Source organism: Haemorhous mexicanus, chromosome 4, assembly GCF_027477595.1.
Source record: "Haemorhous mexicanus isolate bHaeMex1 chromosome 4, bHaeMex1.pri, whole genome shotgun sequence".
In the NCBI taxonomy this organism is placed as follows: domain Eukaryota; kingdom Metazoa; phylum Chordata; class Aves; order Passeriformes; family Fringillidae; genus Haemorhous; species Haemorhous mexicanus.
In genome coordinates, this window is record NC_082344.1 from 50,429,777 (window position 1) to 50,455,840 (window position 26,064).

The window sequence follows — 26,064 nt, forward strand, 5'->3', positions numbered from 1 at the left end:
GAAGATGTGTAAAAGAAGAGGAAGATTAAACATGCCTGGCAGCTTCCCTGTGGTAGATCCATCACCCAGAACCTATGTAAAAATACTGTCTTTCTCTCCCTCTATCCCGATTCTGTTTCTCTGCATTTCTGATTTTTTTTAAGTGTTTGGTAATTTCTTTCCCATTCCTAACACGAGTTTCCTGAAAGTCTTGTTGCTGGGCTGAGGGCAAAATCAGATTCAGAAGAAAGTTTCTATTTAGTGACACAGCACTTGAAACTTCCCAGTAGCCTGTGAACCCTAGTGAAGCTTCCTTCTTGGGCAGAGCTGTGCTTGGAGCAGCCACAACAGGTAGTGCCCCACTCCTGAATTGCTAGATTTTTCCCCTGAAGGAAGAACCAGAAGCATCTCCTTGAAGCCTTACAGGTGGGGCAGCATCCTGCTAGTCAGTAGCAGCTGTTAGCCAGGCACCCCTCCAGGCAGTGCCATCCTGAACACTTCACAACACTGCCTTGACTTGGTCACTTAATTGGACAGAGGGACAGGTTGAAATTTGCCCTCAGCTTCCTGAGCTTGTCTGCACAAGTCATTCCACTGTCTTTGTCCCAGCTGTGAATCCCCAAGATTTATCTTTAAAGTGAGATAAAATGAGTTGCCAAGGCTTAGGGCGACTTTTCCAGGGTACCTTGATGGGTCATTTGGTCAAGCAAGGTGGGAGCAGATGTTGTTTTGTCAGCAGACATGCTGCCCTGGACAGGCTGGTGTGTTCCTCAGCTCCTTGTCTCTTGGGAAAAATGGTCTGTGAATGTGCAGAACAACAACTGGAAAAAGGACAAGGGATACTTCTGTTTTATTTACTCATGTGCTCCCAAAGAGGCAGTGTGGCCAGAAGCACTAATGGGGCTTTTTGAGTGTGGATTTAGGGAATGCTCTGGGGGTTTCAGTCCAGGACAAGGATGTCATCAATGGGAGAGAAATTTTAGTCTGGAAGTGAAGGTGTGTGTCCAGAAGGATTCTGACCAAGCTGCTCAGCTTTTGAAATGGGGGATGAAAGGAGCCTGAAGATTATAAGCACTTCTCTGGAAAACAAAACCCTCAAGCCTTGACACACACCCTGTGGCATATAGCAGGCTGTTAACTAGGTGACCTAACAAGTTTTATAGTACATTCCTCAACACTGAGAGTTTTTAAAACCACTAGTTGATTTTTAACTAAAATGGATGTGTTTAGTTTAAAGTGGCATTAATTCAGGGAAGCCTCCTCACCTCTGTAGTAAGGCATATCAAACTGGACACTTGTGCAAGTCCTTTTGATTTATGAATTTATTAACATTTCCTCCAAATAGTAAGTTCACTGGATATATTTCACAGATTGCAAAAGTTGTTCTGCATGATTGTAAAAATTTGTTGTGGTCAGCAGTTTGTAGTGATTTTTGAACAGGAATGCATTTTCCTGTAAAGTACAACTAACTTCCACTCCCTCCCCTTCGCCTCCACCCCGGCTTGTGAATTGTTTCCAATTTCAAATACTTAATCATGGGAATTTCTGACGTTTTATATTCTGGGTAGAATTCAGAGATTGCAAACTTTCTGTGATCCACTTTATTGCAGCAAGATTCTTTCCAGAAACACTATACTATGTGTTGCTGTTTTGTGACTGGGACATGTGGTAAATCTACTTCAAGAATGAGTCAGTGCCAGATTTCTATGTTGTCATGCATATAGAGCAAAATAAGAAACATCTGTCCTTTTTTTTTTAATTCACTGAAAAGAAATGTTATAAGTACTAACCATTATAGGTAGTACAAGGTGATGCACAAGTGAAATAAAAAGAGCCACTTGGTGGCATATTCTGGTGTTCATTAAAAAAAAAGGCAAATCACTAAAAATTATTTACTAATAATAAATATTGGTGTTTAATATTCTGCATCTCTTTAGGAGTCACCACTATTTGTCTTGTGACTATGACCTGTGTGAAATATTATTATCATCTTTCAGGGTCTGAAATCAGTTGTAATTTTTTCACCTTTGTTGAAGCTTGCTGCTGTATTTTTAAATATTAACTCCAATTCCATATACTAGAAATTATTTTTTCTTTCAAAATATTTAATTCTTTATTCTGTGTTGTTCTTTGGACCCTTCTTTGGGACTGTATCTATTCAGAGGGACTCATCCTTCCCTTCTATTCACATTTTTCATGCAGAGCAACTTCAGTGTAACTGTATAGGAATCTGTTCCTGGCCCTAAAAGCTAAAATTAGAAATATACTACTTGTAGGTTAGTGTAAAGAAAACCCAATTCATTTTGCTTTAAGAACTGCAGGCAGGATGAACACCTTCATAGACCTTGCTCCATACAAATTTTTCTATAAGCTCACAGGCAGTCCTCTCAATAAAGACAACAAAATTACTGTCATATTTATCATGCTGGGGTGTTTCAGCTCCATGGGATAAACTTGGCAGTGTTCTTGCTCTGAGTACTTGGAAAGCAGCCCTATACATCTCAGTTTGCAGCATTCCAGTAGATTAGGAAAAAACTCTCTCTCTTTTTTCACCCTTCATATTTCATATAGTGATGGTGCTTTCCCTGAGTGCTTGTTACAGTTATTTTTTTGGAAAACAACGTGCATTTTTCTGTACAATGTTGGCTGATAACACAACAAGACTATACCAGTGCTCTTCCCTTAGGTTAACAAATCTCAGTCTAAACAAGATTGAGAGAGTAAGGGTTGAGTGAAATGTTTCAGTTCAGAATCCCTTAATGAACCTAGGCAGAAATTTAATATGCTTTGGAAAAAAGGGTTTATCACAGAAAATTATTTCTATGGGGGGAAGACAGGTCATATTTTTAGAAGCCTCTGTATCACCTTAAAAATATCATAAAATGAAACTAAAGATTTATATAATCTTTAAAACTAAATATTACTTTAGTTCAAAATGCTTTGCAAATTTGATTACAAATATTTCATCTTCCTAAAGGAAATTATTTCTTTTGGTTTACTGAAAACTTTGAAAAATAACTATAATTTTTTTTAGCAGAACTGTAACCACCCAGATATTCACTCACATATGTTGCTCCTTGGCCTCATATTTAGAGCCATGTCAAAATAACAGGAAGGAATATAATAACAATTGTTGTTAAATATTTTTTCACTTGTGTTTCTAACTTTGCCTGGGCAGGGTTTGTCCTGTCTGGTACTTGCTCCCATGCGACTTCTTGTGACACTGCTGCCTTTGTGTGTGCATCACTAACTCAAACATTGGATAAAGTGCTATGGACTTTTGTTAAGACCAGAAAAGTAATATTATTGGAAAAGTATTAGTCAGATACAATAGATAATTGTCTTGGAATCTCTACTTTATATTTACCCTGCTGTTCTTCTAATACCTCATCAGGTGCTTTTGCTCATGCATGGAGACGTGCATTTCCCAAGCATTCACTTCCTTTGCTCTTAAGGCAATTTTAGTTGTTGGTGATCATGACAAATTGAAATCGAGCAGTTGTAGCAGTTTAGTGAAGATTCAACAAGACAGGAATGTCAAGAGTGCACTAGCTTGTTTTTAGGAGCACTATCAATGCTCCCTTTATCCTGTGGGAACAGTTGTGCCTTTGTTTCAGTGGTGCTGTTTTTTGGAAGATGAGTGAATAAGAGACCATTGATACTTTTCCCCCCCACAAAATCTCATGTGTGTTCTTTGCCTGGCATGTCGCTCTCTGAAGTGTAAAACTGGCGTGTCACTTTGATTTTTACATATTTGAAGACCTAAAAATGGGGGAGGAGCAGTGAGTACCAACTCTGCAGGTACTACTGGATTATTTTATCCCGAGACTCATGTAAGGAGGCTATTCCCTGGCAAAACCATGGAGCATCACTGCTGGGTTCCCAAGCCTCTAACAACTAGACACGTGTTGGTGAAGGATGAGATAATTTCCAGATGAAGGGTGGACAGTGCTGCAAGAGTTACAGTGGCAGGACAGCTGGTGGTGGGGATGGTTTCTTCCCAGGTGATTCCCACAGCTGTGCTCCGTAGATGGCTGAGGTAGGTCCCACGGAGGGAAGGAGAAGGGAAGGTGGAGGAAAGCGTACATTACTGGCAGTTTGCTCTGTGTGTACATATTTTTTTCATTCAGTTCTCCCTTTGGCTGTAGCAGCACAGACTTTGCATGACAGATGGCTTATTGTTTCTCTCCTGTAAGCTACTAAAAGATTTCTGGGCAGGAACTCGCAGTGTTGCTTTGGGAAAGGCACTTTCCAAGACCTGGGTGCTGTCTCGAGGGACCAGAGATCTAAGTCACCTAGACCACAAGCAGGAAAAAAGTGGTGGGGCTTAATATGTGGCATTCAAAAATACATTTGCTGCTTGTACTAGATCCTCTTCAGTTTGGGATTCAGAAAACATAATGACTTCCAGATATTGCCAATATAAATATATAAAAATATAATTTTTTTGGTGTTAAAATGTCAGTAGAAAGGAATGGAAAAAGTACTGAAAAAAATCAATTTAAGTTTATGGGCCATATGACTACATATTGAGAAGATTCACAGCATCTTTAGAAACATCCATAATCAACCTTATGCTTTTGTAGACAGTAAAGAATGTAAGCAAACTCAATCAACTCTTTTCTAGCAGTTATTACAAAAAGTGTGTCTAAATATAATTATATAATAGTTGTGGAAATAAAAACAAAATATGCAAAACATTTCAGCTTAGATACTTGTAAAGGTCTGGTCTGTAGCCACAGCAGCAAGTAGGTGGCTAGATCTCTGGCGCTGTGTTTTAGTGCTAGAGGTCCCAAAATACAGAGCCAGAGAAGGCACACTGCATAAGGAATGGTTATTTAAAATCAGGGAATACGTCCTGTGGAAATTTCTGTCAGAATTCTCTATGCCATAAAGTAAGACAAAATTCTGGCTCTGGCTGTTTCAGTTTCAGCATAATATTTTTGTAGATGTGGTATCACTTTAAAGCCCATCCTGTGGCTTTAATTCGTCGCATGAAAGCTGACTAATCTTTATGTATATTTATGGATATTTTAGCAAGCACAAAATAACATTACGCTTAATAACAACTTATTCCTTTATTTGTTTTGTTTAAAGATATAATGAATCTTGGAGGCCAGGTTTGATTAACATTAAATTTGTTTGTGGTTCTCATGAATATCCAGTATCTTACAGAATCATGGAAGAAAATACTGGAAGAATAACCAATTGCAGACTTGCAGAAGTAAACAAACCTAAAATTTTTACCTTAAGACTAAAAGAAAATGAGTTATACCAAAACAATCAAAAGTTTTGGTGACATTTTTAAATATACAGAAAAAGCTTTCAAACCTGACCCTGTAAGAAGAAAAAAGAGTACAATTTAAAAAAATCCAAAAAGCATCACCAGAAAAAGATAACTTTTGAGCAGGCTGCTGTGAGGTGCTGAACAAATGCAGAGCTGGAGCCCTAAGTGTTTAGAGCTGGATCTTGTTAAGGGCTACAGACAACAGGTACTTGTTTTCCCTCAGGCATCATGTGACAGTTTTCAAACCTTCCACAGTAGGTCAGATCCTGCCTCCATTGTAGTTAGTGGGGCTTTATACTGACTCACCTGGGACCAGGCTCTCATTTTCATGATCTGATAAAAGCAGTGCTGACATTAATTAAAAGTCATGTTCTCAGTGATGTTCTGGCTCAGTGCTCTGGCTCTGGCTCTAGACCTTTGAGTGATGCAATACCTTTTACGTTCTCCTGTGAAGAGCCAATACCTGATAAACCTTGAGATTCATTTTGGGGTATTTTTGGTTTTCTTTTTTTTTTTTTCTTTAATGATTCCCGTGTCAACTTCCCCAGATTTGAATGAAATAAGGAGCTCCCTTGGTGACCAAATTCTTGTTAAGGGTTTAAATATGCTCAGGGAAGGGAGGAGGATTTGCAATTCGCAAACAATCCCAAGCTCACAAGCTCTTATTTTATTCCTTTTACTTGAAGCTTCATAACAAGGATGATTTATTTGCAAATGAATTACTTTATAATAGGTTTTGAGTTACACAGAATATAGGCAATCTTGACCCCCATCTCTGCAGCTGTAAAAGAAACAGCAAGGGTGTGGTTGCCTGGTGGCTGGCCAGGATGATCCAGTGCAAGGGGGCGGATAAAATAACATTTACACTTACAGTAACTGTTTAAAAATGTAATTTGAGTTCTGCCAAATCCTTCCAGTTCATTTTGGGAATCCAGCTTGTTAAGGTTGCCAACACTCAATTCTTCTCACCTTAGTTTTTTGCAAGTTGTCTCCTTCTGCCAGATGCATTTTGCTGCAATACTGTCACTACAGAGCATGAAGTTCCTCCCCCAGCCTCGCTCTGTGAATGGTTGTGGTGGGACGCTCCTTGCTGTCAGCCTGCCCAAGCAAGCAGTGACTGAGCCTGGCCCGTGAAACTCAGCACGGAGGGAGGACACAATCCCAGAGGAAGTGTTCCACTTACAGACAGCTCTGTTTGTGTCTGCTGCAGTAAATGCTCCCAAGCCAAGAAAGGTCAGGCATTCGTTGGATCCTTGAGAATGCGTGTGGTGGAGAAGATGAAGCCTTGGAGGCTGGAACTTGTCCTTCTGGGCTGGAATTTCAGAAGGGTTCCCAGGCAGAGCGGGCAATGGGAATCAGGCACGATGTCTAACAACAACACAGAATGAGGTCTTGAACACTTTGCAGAATCACAGCTGCTTAAAGAGGGGCAAGTGTTGTCTGAAATAGCCAGATCACTCCAAATGGACTAAGTGCTTACTCTCCCAGAGTTCCTGCTAAGGCAGCACTTGTTTGAGGACACAGGGTGATCCTGCACTGTGCCTGGCACAGGCTGCCACACAGAGCTTTGCTGTGTCTGGTCCTTGCAGCTCTCACCTGCCTCACCACTGTGCTGAGCAGTTGTGAAGTGCTGCAGCACCCCTGAACATGTCTTTTCCAGGACAAAAAGTGGAAGGCAGCAGCTATGGATAGGAATAGCAATCACTTCAGTGGCATATTGTCAGCTGTGCTTACTCGTGTAAATTGATGGATTGTAGGGATTTTTAGTAAAGAGCCCAAGCAGGGTGGTTCTTGGTCTACTGCTGCAAAGAAGAATGTTTTGGCGAGTTTGCAGTCTCTGCTGTTTGAAGGTCCATGCTCACAGCAGGCCCATCCAACCCAGCTTTTGGGACTACTCACAGAGTTCTTGCTAACGCCAACCTATTGCATGACAGCATCCATAACTAATGCAGAATGGTTCACAGATCTTAACACCTTAGGGTCCACTGTCTGCCCCATCTTTATTATACCGTCATATTTCATCCACTTTGGGTAAAATATGTTTTTTTCAAATCAGCATCTAGTGTTGAATATGAAAGAGATGTAGAATCACCTCTTCAGAGACTTATTCACATGACAAATTATTGTATTCACTTGTTAAGTCAACCTTTCTGCCTTGAATTTGGCCAAGTTTTTCAGGTTAAAAAGATGTGGTTTTTTTCAGATTAAAGAGCACTCTTAGTACCTCTTCTTAGTGAATGTATACACATGTCCACATGGTCCTCAAGTCAGCCTTGCTTTGTGTCTGGATCCTGCAGTGATCAGATTTGTGATCTTCTTTTGTCCACTACCTTCTCTTATCCAACACATTTGGAATTGTTTGCTGATTTCAAACAAGTTTGAAAGAGTGTAGAAGTCTCAAAGAAGAGACTTCTTGCAAGTTTGATGAAAAATTGGCCTGGGCAGAGGAGAGAGACTCAGAGAAGGGAGACTCAGCTGCCCCACACTATTTGGCAGCACATGGCCAGCCAGTCAGTGGGAAGGTATTTATGGGCCACCTGCAGCATACATTAGTGCAGTCAGAAGAGACACCAAATTGGGGAAAGTTTTCCCCAAGTTTTGGTTACATCAAACCCCTTTGCACCAAAAATTGATATGAAATCATGCATCGGGAATTTTGCTGTTCATGGAACATTTTCTCTTTTTAAAATAAAATTGTTTTTCTCTTATTAAGCTTTTCAGTAAATTGCATTTTCTTCTGCTCTCTAGTCCTCTGTGTCTTCTTGTCTTTACCTTTTATCCTCTCCAGATATTTCAAAACCTAAATTATGTGTACCAGAATGTATGTAGAAAACTGCTACTGATATTAACAATGTCTTTTTTGCAGCCTTACTTTCTCCTTTCTTCAATACCTTCCAGCTTTTCTAGCTGTAGCTTTGAAAGATGAATGTTGCTTATCTGTCATGAACCCCAGCTAGACCTTGTAGCTGATGATTTCTAATGTGGTCCTACTCAGTTCTGCAGACAGAGGCTGTTTCTGAAAGCATGGCCATTCTTGGCTCTGGACACAGTCTCTAGAATAATGTGGGGGGTTTTCCAGATCACTCTCTTCAGCCACTGTGGTGCTCTCAGCAGAGCAAGAAGCCCTTAATCAAATTAGTTTTAACTGATAATTATTTTTTTCTTTGCTTCTACTGCAGTAAAATGCCATAGCAGTTCTTTTCAACAGTGCCCAAAAAGACCCTGAAATAGAAAAGAAATTAACAAATTACATTGTATCATACATGAGAGATAAAAATTACATCACTGGTGAACCTCTTCTAAGACAGCACTGAGGACAATGTAAGAATCTTTTAGAATAAATCTGTTCACTTTTCATAATACACTGACTTTGAGTTAGTCTGCAACAGTGAAAAATCGTGGTGGTTTGCCAGAGGTCCTACACACACGGTGTCAGATGGTCATCAGTGTCTTTAGAGCCATTGCATATAGACTTTATGAACTTTTAACTTTGCATTTAATTTTATTTTCAATCATATTTTCCTTGCCAGTAGAGTATTCTTAACTAGTTTAGGTTCAATGAAAGCCATTGGATACTCCTTTAGGAATTTCCTTTAAAAGTTTTGAAACTCTGCATTTTCTATAGGAAACTGGGATGTTGGCTTTTAAAGGAAAGTCATTATAAAAATCTTCAACACCTTTAAATAAGGTGTGGATATTTCTTTTTCTCTCTTGACAAGCTTCTATTAAAAATTTCACCAAATTAAAGTCATTCAAACACTGAAATTTCCATTCAGTATCAGCACAGAATTTATAGAATCATGCAGCCAAAAATCTGGAAGACATTAACATAAACTGTACCCCAATCTTCAGCATTTGTAAGTCAGATTAATCAGGAGGAAGCAAGAGACTGTGAAATTGGTTAGACATTCAAATAAGTGAAAATTAATTGTGAGGAAAGTTTTCTATCTCCAGTCACTAAACAAATTCAATCAACAAGATATGCTTAAGGTATCAATTGAAGCAAGCATCTAGGAGTATATTGTTTTAATTAGGAGATGGCAGTTTCAAATGCTACTTTTGAATCCAGTCCAATGTTTTCAGTGTACACAGACTGTTTCCAAAACACACTTTTAAATATTAGAGCTTCAGCTCTGGTTTTAAGTACTGCAGTTTGATGAGCTGTTCTGGTCTGGGGCTAGTAAACAAGTCTAGAACTTGCTGGATTTCTCCCAGCAGAAAAATCATCATCCGCTTATTTTAATGTTGTCTGGATTTTTCAAGTCTGTCCTGCAATCTTTTTCTCTGGGATAACATGCAGTGCTGTCATCTCCTGGGAATATGGGAAGATTTTCAGTTGTAATAATAACATTCAAGTGAGCTTTTAGTGAAAAATCTTCCTTGTGCCTATAAAAGAGGCCAGCTTCCCTGAAGCTAAATTTTCACAACAATCTGTGAAGTTTTTGATATATCACTCCTGTTGAATTTTAATAGGGACAGAGTGCTTAGGTTTGTACAGATGTTTGATTTACATCCAGACCAGGGGTCTAGTTTTTTGAGCTTCCCAACATACAACAGATGTACAGGTAAGAGCAAACCAGTTTATGTGTGGACATTTGTGCTTATGTTACTCATGGAATTAACTGGTCAAGAATGTTTCATCCATGCAACATTCTTCTGGTTGTTAAGAAGATGTGCAGACATGCAAACAGAAAATCATTCCATGCTGTGCTTAGGCAGAAAAAAAATGTGTGCAGTTCAGAGAGAGAGATGCTTTTTAGTTTTTGGTTTGTTTGCTTGTTTTTAAAACTTCTTTTTGTTCCTCCCCTCTTCATCAGCCCAACACATTCTAATACAACCAACCTAAATCACACTCACAAAACCCCTGCTGTTATTAACACTGTACTGAGCAAACACTATTCTAGGCAAATGTCTGTTGGTTTGAGAAGCATTTCTCCAACCCTGCAGAGATTTTTGTGTCTGAAGAGCTTCTCAGGCACAGACAACACTATGGATAGTGTCTGTAGCATGGCATGCACCTTGTTGCCTCTTTATCCATGAAAATATTTGGACAAAAGTCTAAGACACCTGCTGTCTGAGCTACCAGATGCCTTTTTCTAGGAAGGAGATGCTACTCTCTTTTGCTTTTCTAGGCACCTTTAAAAATACTTGGAGACTGCCCAGTATCTGTGTTCTTACTGCATTTGCTGCAGCAAAGACCAGCTATTAATGGTCAAGGCTGGGCTCTTTGAGCTCAGGCTTGCTTTATCCCCTGAAGATATTATGATGGTGAGTGTGTCACTCCATCAAAAAGCAGATGGGTTTTGAAATAAATGCACAAAAAAGTCTGACCAGAAGGGCCCAGTGTCAGCAGTCTGGAGGTGGGTACCACAGGGAGATGGAGAAGGAGGGAGGGCATTATCCAAGCTGCCAGGCAAGCTGAGAAATGGAGCTGAGTCACGAGCTTCTGAGCAGGCAGACTCCAAGTTTCATAGACATTCTTTCCCATGAGGCAAAGTCTCCCTGGCTGGATGGGGAACCTTGCTGGCTGGAAGGGAGAAGACATTTCTGATTTGTCTTACCCTGTCTGACAGGATCACTACTGTGCAGACTGCTTGTAGCTGTAACAAAGTCCTTTCATCCCACAGAGGGAATGTGAGATCTGGTCTCTGGTGGGCAGGGTTTCTTTACTTGGTATGCTGTGTAAAATGTCAGAAAGACTTTCCTCTTGCACTGCAGTGCTGCTAGCCTGGTTGTTACATGACACTTTTTAAGAGCTATTTAAAATCTCAGCTGACTGAAATGTGGGGCGGAAAGCCTGTTTTGTATTTTCTCACACAAAAGATTATGCTCATTCTTCACTAGACAAAAAAAAAAAGTCTAAACTCTTTGTTTTAAGAGTTTAAAAGTCTAAAAGGTTTCTTAAAGTTTCCAAAATTATAAAGTGTTGTTCCTGAGTGGTTAATTGTTCTCACATTTGTAAAGAGGAGGGAAGAGAAAACTGCAAAAGAGGTTTAGAAAATTGCCCTGGACATTTATGGTTGTTTTCTGATTTGTTTTTTTCTTGGTCTAATTCTCATAAAGGTTTCTCAAATCCCAATATTGTGCTGCTCTCACCTTAATGTCTACTAAGAAAATAAGTTCAATATTGGGAACATTTGTATGGAGTTGGTCTGTTTTCGTTATAAAGCATTTTTGTATCATAAAGCTCTGGACCAGGTCTTTACCTCCATCTTTAAATACGAAGGGACAGAAACTCAGCTGGCCTACATTGGCTTAGTTCCATGGAATTTACTGCTCTGAACAAGTCAAAGATTTCACCCTCTGCAATAAGATTCCTTCTTATGAGATTTATTTTCTTTTGGTTGTGTAAATAATCCTTGAAATACAAAAGAAAAAAATTGTATTGATTCAGCCTTGCCTGACTCATGGAAGAAATCATGTGCAAGACACATTGCAGAACTGCATCTGCAGCAGTCTGCAAGTGGCAGGACAGCACCATGCTGGAGGCTCTCTGCCTGGGGTTTGCCACATGCTGGGATAGCTGTAAGATAACTTAAACGCCTGCTTGGAGAACACACAGGTAATTGAATCTTAGCTTAAGCCAGTGTGTGTAATGAAATGTAGCCCTCTCCTCTGTGCAGCCTCCCAGGAGCCCACAGACTGGTTCCTGTGGCAAATCCACAGGCACTGGCCCTGCTTGGCTCCTGGCCACCCTGGCAGAGCTGCTGCCACCAGCCAGGCACGATGAGGACTGAGTTAGTGACAACTGCAGCAGCGGTGATACCCAGACCCTGCTGCAGCAGCAGCATCACTGCTCACATAGTCCCAAAGGCAGGGCAGCCCACCCTAACCACCACAGCTAGGAAAACCTACTGATTGATTTATTCATGGGTTTATATCAACCAGCCATGAATTATTAGCTAAAATAACAGAAGGAGCTGCTGATGGCAGCCACATTTGTCATCTTGTTAGAGCTGGAGCTCAATTTTGACTCCTGCTTTGCTATTCCTTGAGCTGATAGCCACATTTTAAGATTAGATGAAGACACCAAAAGCTAAGGACAAAACCCACAAATTTCTAAATACCCAGCCTGGCATTTACTACTGGCATTTACTTACCATCAAGCTCCTCCTTCCTTCAGAAACCTCCCCCTAACTTTCCCATGCAGTTGCCCACACAGTAAATGGATTCTCCTCTTTACAGGACACTTTTTGAGGGCTTGATAATTTTACTGGCTTCTGGAGCTTCTTTTTTTTTTTTTTTTTTTGGTCCTCCTCTATGTTTCTTTAAAAACTGTCCCACCCAGCTGAGTTGCAGTAGCAAGTAGAGTCCCAGCAGAGTGCTGTAGAGCTGCACTCTGCTGAGGCTCTCAGGTCTCTGTTGAGCAGTTGGAGGGTATGTAACCACGACATTCTGAAGGGGACAAATTATTAACCTTCAAAAAAGAAATGTAGAAAATATGAAAAAAAAACATTATTTGAGATGTCTGGCAAGCCTACTGTGAGACTCTGTGAAGGGGATGACGTGGTGGTTGTAGAGGTTGTTACTGCATGAGCTAAACCAAGAAAGAAGAAAGCTCCCATCAGTTGCTTTGTAGTAGAATAGTCAGACTGAGTTTCCTCTTCATCCTGTCCTTTATAGTAATGAAGAAAAGAGTGCACCATTTAAAGTGGTCAAAAACACAAGTAAAGTCTATGTAAGTAAGTGCTGGAGAAGTGCTGCCTCTCTTCAGCTTGGTGCAACTGTTTTCCTATGTGTGGGCTTAACCACTGTCAGCAGGAACAGTACATCCTGCTGGATGGGAAAAAAATACAGGGCAGAAATCCAGCCTGAGGTCAGAAAAAGAAAACTAGTTTAGGAATAAACAGTACCTGTCAGGCTCAATGACACAGTCATTCTGTTGCTTGCTATGGCATTTTTCTGGTGCTCACTGCAAGTAATTCATATTCGAAAGGAACTCTGCACAGGCTGCTAATTCTAGCCAGCAGGCAAGACCTCCTGCTCCCCATATAAACGTGGTAATTCCCAAGATATGGAAGATTTGCTTTTCACAACTCTGCACTGAATGCAGAACCCGTCTTGTTTAAGGTTGGTGGGAACAGTTATTTTAACCAGGAGGTCAGCAAATGACCTGCACTGGCATGGCACAAACAGCAAAGTTTGCAGTGCAGCAGGAGCAGGCAGATGAAACCCATGGATCCCAGGGGAAAAGTCCTCAGTAAGGGCTAGGCCAGGTCAGGAGGTCATGCTGGGCAAGGGGATGTCTGGGTGACACCTGTACGAGGCACTGGCCCATATCCCATTCCACCTCACCATTACTGCATCCACCATCTCTGGTGCATGTGGTGCTGCCTTCTTCTGTTGTACTTGGAGTGTGGGCTATCTCCTCCACTCACTCTAAATACAGCAGCATTACTGAATTTTTCTCATTGTCTATATGGAAATTGTACTGTCATTTTTTTATTTCCACCTCTGTAAGGAGGAAGATTTTATTTTTTTTTTTTTATAAATAAAACATTTTAAAAGGAAAGGCCTACCTAAAAAAAAAAAAAACCACAGCTTTTTCCTTCTTGGACTCTGATTTATCTGAAAACAGATCAAGCTTCCTTTCTCCTTCAGAGCCCAGGTCCTGCTCTCCAGCATGCCAAAGCACCTCTTGGTACAACGCTTGGTTTCACATAGATTTTCAGTAGTATTTGCTTTCTGCTAGCCCACCAAATGCAAACACTTGTAAAATTAAGAAAGCCAAAAAATGAGGTCAGGGCAGTAGTCATGAGCATGCCTGAGAACACAGCCTCTGACTGCTGCCTTCTGTACCAGGCAGCACTCAGACAACTTTTCCTTGATATTGCACTGCTGAGAGCAGCAGATGCCATGTAAATCTCTGTAAACCCCACACCATATTGTATATGGCAGTGCTTAGCACTCAAGTGCTGCTTACCTTGTTTCTGAGGTATTTTTAAATTGGTACATTGTTTTTTGCATTTTGTTGCTGTGATTGTTTTTGAAAACCAACCAAATGGGGAATCTGTTTGCAGTTGACAGAAGGAGTTAAATTTAAAAACTGTGTTTTCTTCCTTTGATTACCAACCTCTTTCAGATGAAGCAATATCATCTTAAAAAATCTTTTGGTTATCTACTGATAACCAAATAAGATATTTTAAATGAAGGACTTCATAAAAAGTCTCAAGGGAGGCTCTTTAGCTTTCCTTTCAAATAATCCTGGAGAGTTCACCACTGAAGTCTCCTGTTTTGATGTGAATTTCCTGGAGAACAAGGCACACGTGCAAGCTGGGGCTCAGTCATTTCTCTCACACATGTATGTGCAAGCACAGGGAGCTTGCAGACAAAACCAGACTATTATGACAGCAGGCTATGACAACACAGGTTTTGGTAATGGAACTTTTCAGTTCTGATTCCTATGTGAAATCATCCCTGATTTTGGGAACTAGTTAAATTGCTTACTTGTTTAAGGGACTTCGGCAAAGAACTCATAATGGCAACATTAAATAAGATAATTCACTGCCTTTTTCTGCAGAACAAATGGATTCAGTGGATTTTTATTTCAGCCTAATCTCTTTCAAAAGTCTGATCAAATAGTTTGGGAATGCTGAGTTCCACATGCAAAATGTTGCTTATGACCAATTAGAAATACATAATGCTGTCTCTGTTCTGATTTTGGGTGAACTCTCTATTAAGCCAAGGACAGACTTGTTGGTCTCTGAATGTCCTGGTGCCAGCACAAATTAACTTGTAGCTTTTTCATATTCTCCATGATCACAGAAACATAGACAAAGCTTATGAAATAGCTTACAAAATACTTTCACCAGCACTGTTATGAGAGGCACTCTGCTGAAGATGCAGCTTCAGGGTCCTTACATTAACTTGGCTTATTTTTCTTCTCCACACCAAGGTAAGTTCTACTGCTAAGAACGTTGTTTATAGCTGAGCTGTGCCTACATCAGGGCTAATTACTGTACAGGAGCTCTCCATAGTGGTCCATATAGCCAGGTACCTTATATTCCGAAATGGGCAGTAATGAAAATCAGTGGAAGAGATAAAAGAAATTTTGCAGAGTGCCTGAAGGCACCTTCAGGAACCTTTACAGGTTTGGAAATCGTGAGCCATAATTTGAATATAAGCTGCTATGTTTACAATATATAGAAGATTAATGCTCTGTAGCTCTGATCAGTTTATGTTTTGATCAAGATGTACTTTGGACCTTTAGCAGAGGTTGGAAGTGTATTTCCTTTTGTTGGTTCTAAGCCTGCTCCTTGATAACCTGATTGATTGCTGCCTATTTCTTCTGTATCAAGGAAAAGGAAAGAATTGTTCCCGTTTATTTTCCCTGTGTCTTTCATGATTTAATAGATCTTCATTGCATGTCCTGTATTGTCTTCATCTGTTGCAGTTCTACTATTGCCTTCAGGGAAAAAAAAAAAATCTCTGAATATATCCACAGATGGATGCAGTGAGAAAACATTTTCTTCTTTAAATCATTTCTGATATTTCATACAGTGTCTCCAGAGCAGCATGTTGACATTTTCCCAGTGATACTGACATCTGTTTTCTTCATGGTAATGGCTATTTCAGAGCCCACTACAGGTACAGTTAGAGTAATTTTTCCATAGTACACTACTTTTAATGTAGCAATCCAGTTCTGACATGAAACTCTTGTGCCTATTCTAGTTCTGCAAAAAAAAAAAAAGCGCATAAGTGAACAATAAGGCATGGCTTTGTTTTCTTAGTTTTAATTGTCAATATATCATAACTCTGATTATCCATTTTGAGTCAGCTACTATAAGCTACAGCTTATCTCCTAGGAAACACACACACACACACACAGTGGGCTGTTCAGAAACTTTTAAATATGTCACATCTTTCATTTTGCTGTAGACTTATTAGAACTGAGCAAACAATTTATAAGACTTCCATGCCTATTCTTGAGGTTTTTTTCTGATTTTTTTCCCTGTTTCTTTTTGGTAAATTTTCTGCCAACAGTTTAATAAATGGGTTTGAGAAGTTCATGATCTGCAGTAGATAGCTAGTGATTTGCAGGCCATTGCAACCTCATGAGCAGAGATAGGATTTAAATATGTGTTGTGTTAATTATGCAAACTATGCAATCAAGCTACACATTGGCTCTTAATTAAGAACTGGCTCAAGCACAAGATTCCTAATTGTAAAATATGTGTTGCTAATTTTATTGTTTAATGCAGCTGTTTAACCACAAAAGAAACATGGAGTTAAAGTTCTCTCCTCACAAAGAAGCATTCACCTCAGAGAAATGCTGCCCTTAGAATGGGACAATTTGAGTGTTTTTAAAAGGGAGTCTCTTAGGATATGGCTATGTTGCTGAACTATGCTTCCCTGCAAAGGTGAATGCATAGGCTTGGGTGGAGAGGGAAAAGATCAGTTTGTTGCTATCAGCAAAATTAAATTCCTTTCTCTCCAGCCTTCCCTCACCTTGCTCACTCTTGTTACCATTTCTCTCAATGGTTTGAGCCCTAAATACAGAGCGATTAGGATAACTATGTGTAGTTCTACATAGACAAAAGGGTCACTAATCTGAGGACTGAAATAGCTAGCTCTGTCGCTGAGGCTGTGTATTGCACACTTCATTGCTGGCAGGTTGAGCTCCGGGTACCATTAACCCTGCATGTGTGAGAACTCACTAGGCTTTGTTTCAAAAAATTATTGAAATGACCTTGCAAGTAGCCAATTAATTCTATTTAAATACTTGCTAATGGCCAGAGAACAAGGGCAGTGCAAACTAAAGCTAAATCTTCAAGTGCTGTTTTGCCAATAATTAGACTCAGGGCCTGCAAGCAATGACCTGCTATTACAGTTTGCCTGAAAGCCCTGACACTTTTCCCCTGACAGAAGTGGTATTGAATGCAGGGCTGTGATGAGGGAGCTGCAGTTGCATTCATTGACAGTATGCCCGAGGGTGAGAGACTTGCACATACAAGGTGTAGAAAATACTTAATTTACTTGTTAAATCAGTTCCCTCTGCTGTTTCCCATTAGCAAAAGTCTTTACCAGCTGTGACTGTAGATCCTGCTAAAACTTCATGGAAACAGTTTCTTTTTGCTCCTGCTGTTGCAAGTTAGATCTTAGTTCTTTGTGTTGCAGAAATTTTGAGTAGAGATTTCTGAATAAGAGAAAGAAGGAGCTGCTTTCTCCTGGGCTGCCTGGGTGAGCAGAGCTGAACTGAGCCACCCAGGTGAGAGCAACATGCTCTTCTTCTAGGTGTCCAAACAACCCAGTGGTCTTTGCCTGTCAGTGTCTAAAACTGGCCTGGAAGTAACAAGTAAAGCATTTTATATCTGCCTTTGAAAGGAGGTGTGTGCCTGTAGCTCTGGTTTGATATGGTTCTGTATGTAGCACATTCTAAAAGGCTTTGTTGGTGGACAGGTAATGTATTTTCCTGTAACAAGTTTCTTATTTGTAGCAGAAGATTTTCTTTCTTTTTCTGTTCTTTGTCTTACCATATGTTTGCACTTTACTTGCACACTGTAGTTGTTTATGGTCAATACAGACATACTACTGCTTTAATTATACATATAATCTAAGTGCCTAGACTGTGAAGAACTTTCATGAAAATATGATCCTATCCTGACAGAAAAACTAAAGATCTGTAAATTCTCAAATAGTATAGAATTTCTAGTATTTTTCACTCTACTTTTATGTCACTACTTGATTTGTAATGTTACAACAATGTAACCAAAAATTAGGTTCTTATCCTTCCTACTTACAAGACAAAATTATCTGAGAAAAGCCAAACAATTGAAATAGATTACATGGCAAATTCGCTCAAACATTGCTGCTAGGTTTTCAAACCATTGGACATAAGCCCTCATTTCTAAGATCTTTTTATTGCTCCACTATGGCAAAGCTGGATGCAGGATACCCTTTTCTATTCTCTAGAACCAGATGATCTGGAAGGAGGTCTGAAAAACAAAAAATTATGCAGATGAGAACATTTTGCCTCTGAGTGTCTTAGTCTGGTTCAACAGTTGTTGTTTCAAATGTGCTCAGGAATAAAGATTCCCTTGTCTTCATATGGCTTAGCTCACTGTAGAGGTAGGAGTTGTCATTTTAAGCTTTAATTTAGCCATGGATCCAAGCTATCCCAAATGGTAGTTGCAAGGTTGGAATCACCGTTCTTTCATAGTTTCATCCATGGTTTGTGCTTCAGAAGAATAATGCATCACCACGGTGTCCTCATCTGCTTAGCATCAGTTAAATAATCATGAGGCCTATGAAAAGGCTTGCTATGATTTGTTTTTCCCCCCTAAGCAGAGAAAAAAAAAATACAGGGAGTAGCTTCACCCCAAAAGCAATGTACTATCCCTGTGATTGATTGTTTACTAAGGACTATAATGTAGGTCCTGTGGGAATAAGGGCTGCTTCCTTCCAGAAACATGGCGGGATCAAAAGCTCAGCTGAGGTGGATCTACACTGGTGCACACAGAAGGAGCAGGAAAACTGATTCAGTTCCCATCACAGAGACATGAGGGGAAGACTTCTCCAAGTGGATAGCTAGAAACATTTCAGAAGGGGCAGGTAAAGAAGGAGAGATGGTGGAGTAGCCCTATAAGTTAGGGAGAGGTAGCCCTCTCCAGTTAGGGAGAGTTCTGATTGTCTAGAGCTTAATGATGGTGATGATAGAATTGAGTGTTAATGGGTAAGAATCAGAAGGCAACAAGGCAGGTGTCCTGGTGGGAGACCATTACAGGGCAAAGAAGCAGCTGAAATATTCCACAAGCAGCTGGGAGAAGTCTCACCATCACTGGCCCCTGGGGGGGACTTCATCTGACCAGATGTCTGCTGGAAATACAACAGAGCAAAGGACACAGCCTAGGAAGGTTCCTGGAGTGTGTGGCTGACACAGCTGAAGGAGCTAGGTCCACCACTGAACCTGGTGTTTGTGAATAGTGAATAGTGAATAAGTTGTAGTGTTTGGAGGCCTCTTGGGCACAGCAGTCACAAAATGATAGAGTTTTTATCCATGAAGAAGCAAGAAGGGCCTCAGCAGAAATGCTGTCTCGGACTTCTGGTGGGCAGACTTTGGCCTGTTTAGGAGACTGGTTGACAGAAGAGGGGATCAAGTGCCCCCTCAGTCAGTTCAGAGATGACACAAAGTTGAGCAGGAGTGCTGATCTGCTGGGAGGGCAAGAAGGTTCTGCAGAGAGAACTGGACAGGCTGGATCAATGAGGATCATTTTTGTGAGGTTCAAGAAGGTTCAGTGCTGCGTCCTGCCCTTGGGTCACAACAACCCCGGGCAGTGCTACAGGCTGGGGGCAGAGTGGCTGGAAAGCTGAGAAGGGCCTGGGGGTGCTGGTTGACAGCAGCTGAAGGTGAGCCAGCTGTGCCCAGCAGTTTGCTTGTGCTGCTCCATTCCCTCTGAGCACAGCTGCTCCTCTCAGGGTGAGGTGAGCGGGGGGCTGTGAATGAACAGGAGATAAAGGAGATGCAGGCTGTGCAGAGGATGCAGTGACAATAAATAAATGCAAAGGGTGCTTCAGAAGAGGGAGGAGGGTAAATTAAGGAAGAGAAGAAGTGGGTGTGTGCCAAGATGAGAAGGAGGAGGCAGGGTGGGATGACCATGTCCTGTGGAGAGTCCCAGATGTCCAAGGTAGCCATCTCCTATAGCACATTGGCTGGTTTGCCCCTCTGCAGCTGCGGGGTCATTCCAGGAATGGTCCTGGTAGGCTCCACAGGAAGTTAGACAGCTGTGCTCTGCCCTTGAGATGAACATCATGACATGATTGAACGACCACAAGGAGGAGAGCAGTAACCAGCAAAGATGGCAGATTCCTCAGGGCTCCTGTTGTTGACAGGTTTAGCTAAGGCATGAGGCAATACACTGTTATTCCCGGAAGTTTTAATGATTTTAGCAGTTGGCTTGCTTGGAACCTGGAATGTTTTTTTTTTTTTCTTCACTCTAACAATAGGTTTCCTAGGGTGTCATAAATACATTATATTCACTTTGCTATCATGCTTTAGATTTGATTTGATCTCTCTTTTTTACACCAGCGCAATCTCTTGCTTAATTACAAATATAACTCTTAACCATGAAGAGATTTTTAGTGTAATTTGTGTGTAATTTTATGAAAGTGCCTGAAAGCCAGACTACAAAGTCTGTTCCATTTCCTGTAAGAGAGGTTTCTTGCTTTGGTGGAACTAACTGCCTTGGTTTCCAGTGAGGTTGAGAGAGGTGGGGGAGGATGCATGTCAATGAGTGTATGTCCCATATACACATCAGTCTATGTAAAATGTGGTTTTCTGCATACTTGATAATAGGACATGGCTATAATGATGCATATTTGGAGTATGGGTGTAATTTCTGTTCTCATCCATATGATTTAGTGACAGGTAGTATGTGTTTGTAGTAGATACATTCCAGTATCTGCTATGCCATACAGGCCCAGCCTGCACTGGTGTGGCCAGACTGGTGGTTTCTAGGCAACTCGTGCAAGTGTTCCAAGATTAGCTCTGAAATCTAGGGATATTCAAGGAAATTCACAACAGTAGGTCATTTTTACTGCTACCATTTTTAGCTCTCAAATAAACCACAGCAGAATGTTCCTTGAACATCAAGAAAAAAGGTTTTGTAGGGGTTTTTTTTGCCCAAGCACTGGCACAGGGTGCTCAGAGACGTGGACCTCCATCCTTGGAGATGCTCAAAAGTCATCTGTACACGGTTATGGACAGCTAGCTCCATGTGGCTCTGCTTGAGCAGGAGGGCTCCAGAGGCCCCTTTCAACCTCAAGTATTCTATGGTTCTGTGATTCTGCTCCACATTGGAGCTGTTTTGTACCTGTTCATGTCCAGCAAGATTCAAAAAACTCCTTTATTTTAAGCCCATCTATCTTTCCCTTAAGAAGAAGTAACTTAAGGAATGGATTTTTTTCTAGGGAGATATGAAGTCTCAAGGTTCTTCATTCTGGTGTATCTTCTCTGCTTCTGCCGCCCAGATTTAATTCACTCAGAACTAATGGCAGGCCTTCTAACACAAGGATTATTCATGTGGAAGTTCCTGCTGCTTTCTGTCTAGCAGAGATGTGCCAGGCAATTCCTAGGGCTTGGTGTAATCTTTTTTCTACTAACTTCTTATTTAACTTAGCAAAGCATGCCCTGTATTTGATCTAGTTCAGCCATCTACTTGGATGGCTTACATAGCTGAGTTGTCTGAGTTGGAAAGGAATGAAAAGCACCCAGCTGACATTGGCACTGCAGAGTGAAAAGGGAAGAGCTCCACTGCGTCAGGAAAACAATCCGTCTAGTGCTTTTCATCTTGATCTGCAAACAATTTACATGGTCAGATTGCCCATGCCTGCTCCTTAGAACCTGTGATCCTCATACTCTTATCTCAACTGTTTCAGTGCAGTTTTCCCCTTTGAGTTCTATTTATAAGTTTGAGTTACAAACCAAGAAGTAATGTCCAAGTATAAAGGAAATTTCTTGGTGTGCTAAGAGAACCAATTTCCTTCTCATCCCAGCAGCAGGAGGCAACAAGTGATCTCTGTAGGAGAAAACAGGACTCCAAGACCATCCTATACAAGCATCTTGTGGGAGTTCTGGCAGTGGTCTGTGCCTCTCAAGTCCAGGTCCTTTGCTCCTGGAGCTGTATCTCTTACTTCCTTCTTGTCCTTCTGCTCTGTTGCATTTCCTCTGTCTTGAAAATGCCTCAGCATTGGGGCTTCTGCCTCTCAGTATGTGCATGACAAGGCAGATCCCTCCTTCCATGCGTGTACATTGCATCTTGAGGTGTAAATCCAGGTCAGCAGTGTAAAGGTGTTAAGCAGGATCAATCAGTCCCATTGCAGACTGAGCAAAACCTCTGCTTTCCCCAGACAGAAAAGCAAGTAAACAATGACAGGCAATATTTGCCATACAGCAGTCTTGGGCAGCCTGTGATTTGCAGTCCCTGACTGATTCATAACACATAGGAAGATGGAAGGAGACATCATGGCTAAAAAACACCCTGCCTTCTGGCCATAGCAATGGGAAAACAGCTTTTCTCACTGGCAATGCTCAAGAGAAAGGGTGCAACTTAAAACAAAAAAAATAATACTAGGATAGTGGCTCCTTTTCCCCCACAGTGGTATATTACTCCTTGATTTCAAAATAGCTGGAAAACACTCCTTTCAAGTATTCTGTCTGCTAGCAGGAATTGATCCTCTGGGAAATAGTTGATGTCAAGCATAAATAAGTTTTGAAAACATACTGGCTAAGAGCTGATTGTGACCAGTGAATATAGGCAAGCGAGACTAGCTGATTTATGGTTTTAAATATTGTTTAATTAAAACAGCCTTACTACTGTTCTTGAACATAGCAAAGCCCAAGACAGGTGGCTGGCTGTTACAGAGGAACCATTCCTGGCTACTGTCAGAGGGGCTGCTTTTGGCAGTGCATGTAGAAATCACATTGCCTCTGTGTGGTATCTAGTCAGCTTATTTTTGAATAAGAGCACAAATCTTCTGGCAGGTCTGTGGTTGCAGTTACAAGGCTGGGGGTGACAGTGAGAGTTGGGCCTGGAAAGGGCTCTTTCTGCTGGGTCGACACTGGGGCTGCTCTGCAGCTGAAAAAATGCAAGGCTAAATCCAAGTCAGATGGTACTGAGAGGGATTCTGGTTTCTGGGTTTTTTTCTGACCAAACCCCAAAATATTTCTGTTTTTTGGGAAACAAATTAAGAGGGTTTTGAGAGTCACCTTTACTGAATGGTGGAGCAGTTAAGGAATTGGTCCACTTCTTCTATCACTACCTTGCCCAAGGTGGAGGCAGTCAGGAGGACCTCAGCCTCTCCTTTTGAAGTTATTCCACTTTGGATAAACAATTAACATTTACTAGAAGAGTGACTGGTGCTCAGGAAGTCTAACCTCTCACAAGAAGACCCGCCAGGCTACTGATTCATGCACACACGTGTGTTCTCTCTCAATGAATAGTTAATGTTTTATTAAGGGTGGAACATTTCCAAGGGGATGATTCAAATCTTCTCCCTGGATCCAATACTTGGCTTTCAGCTAATATGCTTTTTGTTCCATTAAAAATGTCATTGCTTTTATACAACTCTTTCTTCTTCTCCTCATCTAAATGCCTGTCTTTGTTTCAGTTGATTTTTGCTTCATTACTTGCTCAGACACTGCCCTCTACTTTGCTCCTTGGCCCTGAGAGAAGCAGATCTGTACCTCCATTATATTTGAGATCAGCTGAGTCTGTGAAAGGGCCAAAGGTAGTTTTGTCTCTGAAACAAGTTGAGGAGGGCTAAAGTTTTCCCATCTCCACACTGTCTCCCAGGTCATTTGGAGGATATTGCCCCTCACCTGCTCCACGTGCCCTTGATGAGCTTGGCACTTCTCAGCAGCCTGTTTCAGAAATTAGCAATTGTGCAAGGGTGCATTCAGCCCTCATCAGACTCATTTTCACCACCTCCTGCCTGTCTCAGGGTGGTTTTGAAGGAGGAAATACAAACTGCAACATGGTAACCAGCATGAGCAAGCATGCTGCTTTGTTTCACCAGCGGAGAAACCCAGAGGGAAATCCCGAGCTGAGGACATATGCATCACCTTTATTGTGTGGAATATAGTCCCAACCTGAACTTGAACCTTACTTGGGTTCACATGAAACACATCTGCTTTCAGGATTTGATGTGACATTTCAGCTCAGGATTTTGTGCTGAGGTTGTAGATATATTTCTCTGCCCACACGGTGACATTAATACGTGTGTTGTTGCACAACATGTCCTGTTCTCAGGGGATGGAGGTGAATGGAGAAAATGAAAGTAGGGGTGAAACAGCTGAAGGAGATGAGGTTGTTCTGTCTGCACTGGCTGTTGGCCTGACTGATTGGGTCAGTCACAACCCAGAGGAGAATCAATGGGCACTTCATGGCTGATAATTAAATCAGCTTTTACAAGACTGCTGACAAATTGAACGGCTGGTACAGTCATGAACATTATGTGTTGACCTTCTGCTTTCCTTGGTTCCTTCTGTCTTTTGGCCAACATGTCTCTTCTAGCCTCTCTTTCCATCCCTGAAGATGTCTCTTGTCTGCTTTACCTCCAAGTGGTGATAGGAGACCTGTGTGAAACAGTTGTGAGAACTCCCATGGTCACTGGCTCCTTGGCTAACCAAGCCCCATCTGTTGCAAACCACAGCACTTGCACTGATATCCCAGAGGCATTAAACCATTCCATATGGGAAGTTCTGCCATGTACATAGCCTTGTCCACAACAAAGCCTAGTGAAGGAGTTGTAATGTTAGGAATAAACAACACAAATCAAGATAAGAGTTAACATATTGAGAGAACATGTCTGCAGTCTGCTAATTGTAAATTATAAATTCCAGTTGCCCATTGTGGGAAAGGAATGTGAGTGACACCAGGGCCTACACTCAAATTTCAGATCAGTTGTACCACCTGCTTTGATTCAACTTGGTAAAAAGGGCTTTCATGATATCTACTATGCTTCATGTGGAGCAAGTTGACTTTGTGATTCAAAATGTGTATACCTTTGCAAATGGACCTCAACTCTAGATTTCTGGCATTTTTTAAATTGTGTCCTTAAGATGTTTTCTCTAGTTTCATTGTTGTGTCCACCCCCAGTATGAGCTTCATATCTTGGCTGTCTGAATAAACTCCCTCTTACAGGAAAATCTGTAACACCTTATCACGGTTTCCACTATTGCATATGGCTTCTTCTTATCCCAAATAGCATTTGAGCTAACTTGGGCAATGCAGAATGAATTTGGGTTTTGCTATCCAAGCCACTTTAGGCTAAGTTTTGCCATGCTAGGGAGAGAAAATTAATGATGTAATTACACTGAGATTTAGTGGCAGGTTAAAGGGCAGAATCTCACAGGAAATGCAGTAAGGAGGAAAGGTCATTCCACTTTTGAAAACCATAGCCAATGTTCCCTCCTGAACTTGCCAGCTGCTGTTTGCCTTGTTTTCCAATGCTTTTATTCATTGCTTTGTAAAGGTGCCAAAGACACTGAAGAACCCAGGAGCTTTTATTGCAAGGGTGGATTAAGACTCTCCTAGGTGTGGTGGTTGTTCAAAGATTATGCTGTGAGAAAAGCCAAGCAATGCCACCTTGGGATAGGGAAATTACAGCACAGTCGCCCCCAGCCAGGGAAAGATATCTGAGCTGCATCACCCTTGTTGGAGAGCAGCATGGACAGAGTGACCAAACTGAAACAAGCTCTGGTGACTTTCTCATGTAAAACCCTGCTCTACTGCCTTGCTGGCCTTCATTTGGTCTGTGCAAAACACAGCCCACCACCTGCAGGTTTTGCACATCTGGTCCCTACCGCTGCTTGGCTGCCTTGGGAGTGTGTTGGGAGCAGAGAGCACAGGCTGTGTTCCACCGCTGGTCTCACAGCGTGCCTCTGTGTGTGATGCAGCTGGAGGTTTGGACATGGAGTTGAAATGCAGGTCCCTTTCGAGTGGTGGGGTTGGGCTGTTTAGCCTGCAACTTCCAGCTGATTTAACTCATGAAGTATCGCTGCCTCCGCCAGAACTCTGCTGCCTTTTTTGTGTCTATACAGAGGTCTTGTCCTCTCTTTCCCTCATAATACTCTCTCCCCGTGGACCCTAACAGATCCAGGCAAACTGAAATGATTTTGCTACCAGCAGGGTATCAAATCTCCATTTTTCATTAGAGACTTAGAATATGGGTTTTCAAAAAAACCCCAAACAACATCCAATGGGAAAGATGATGTTTTTCATGCATAGGTCAAAATCAAGCCTTCCCTTTCAAAAATTGAAATGCAATTAGTAAGATACAACCGTGAGTCATTTGTGCTC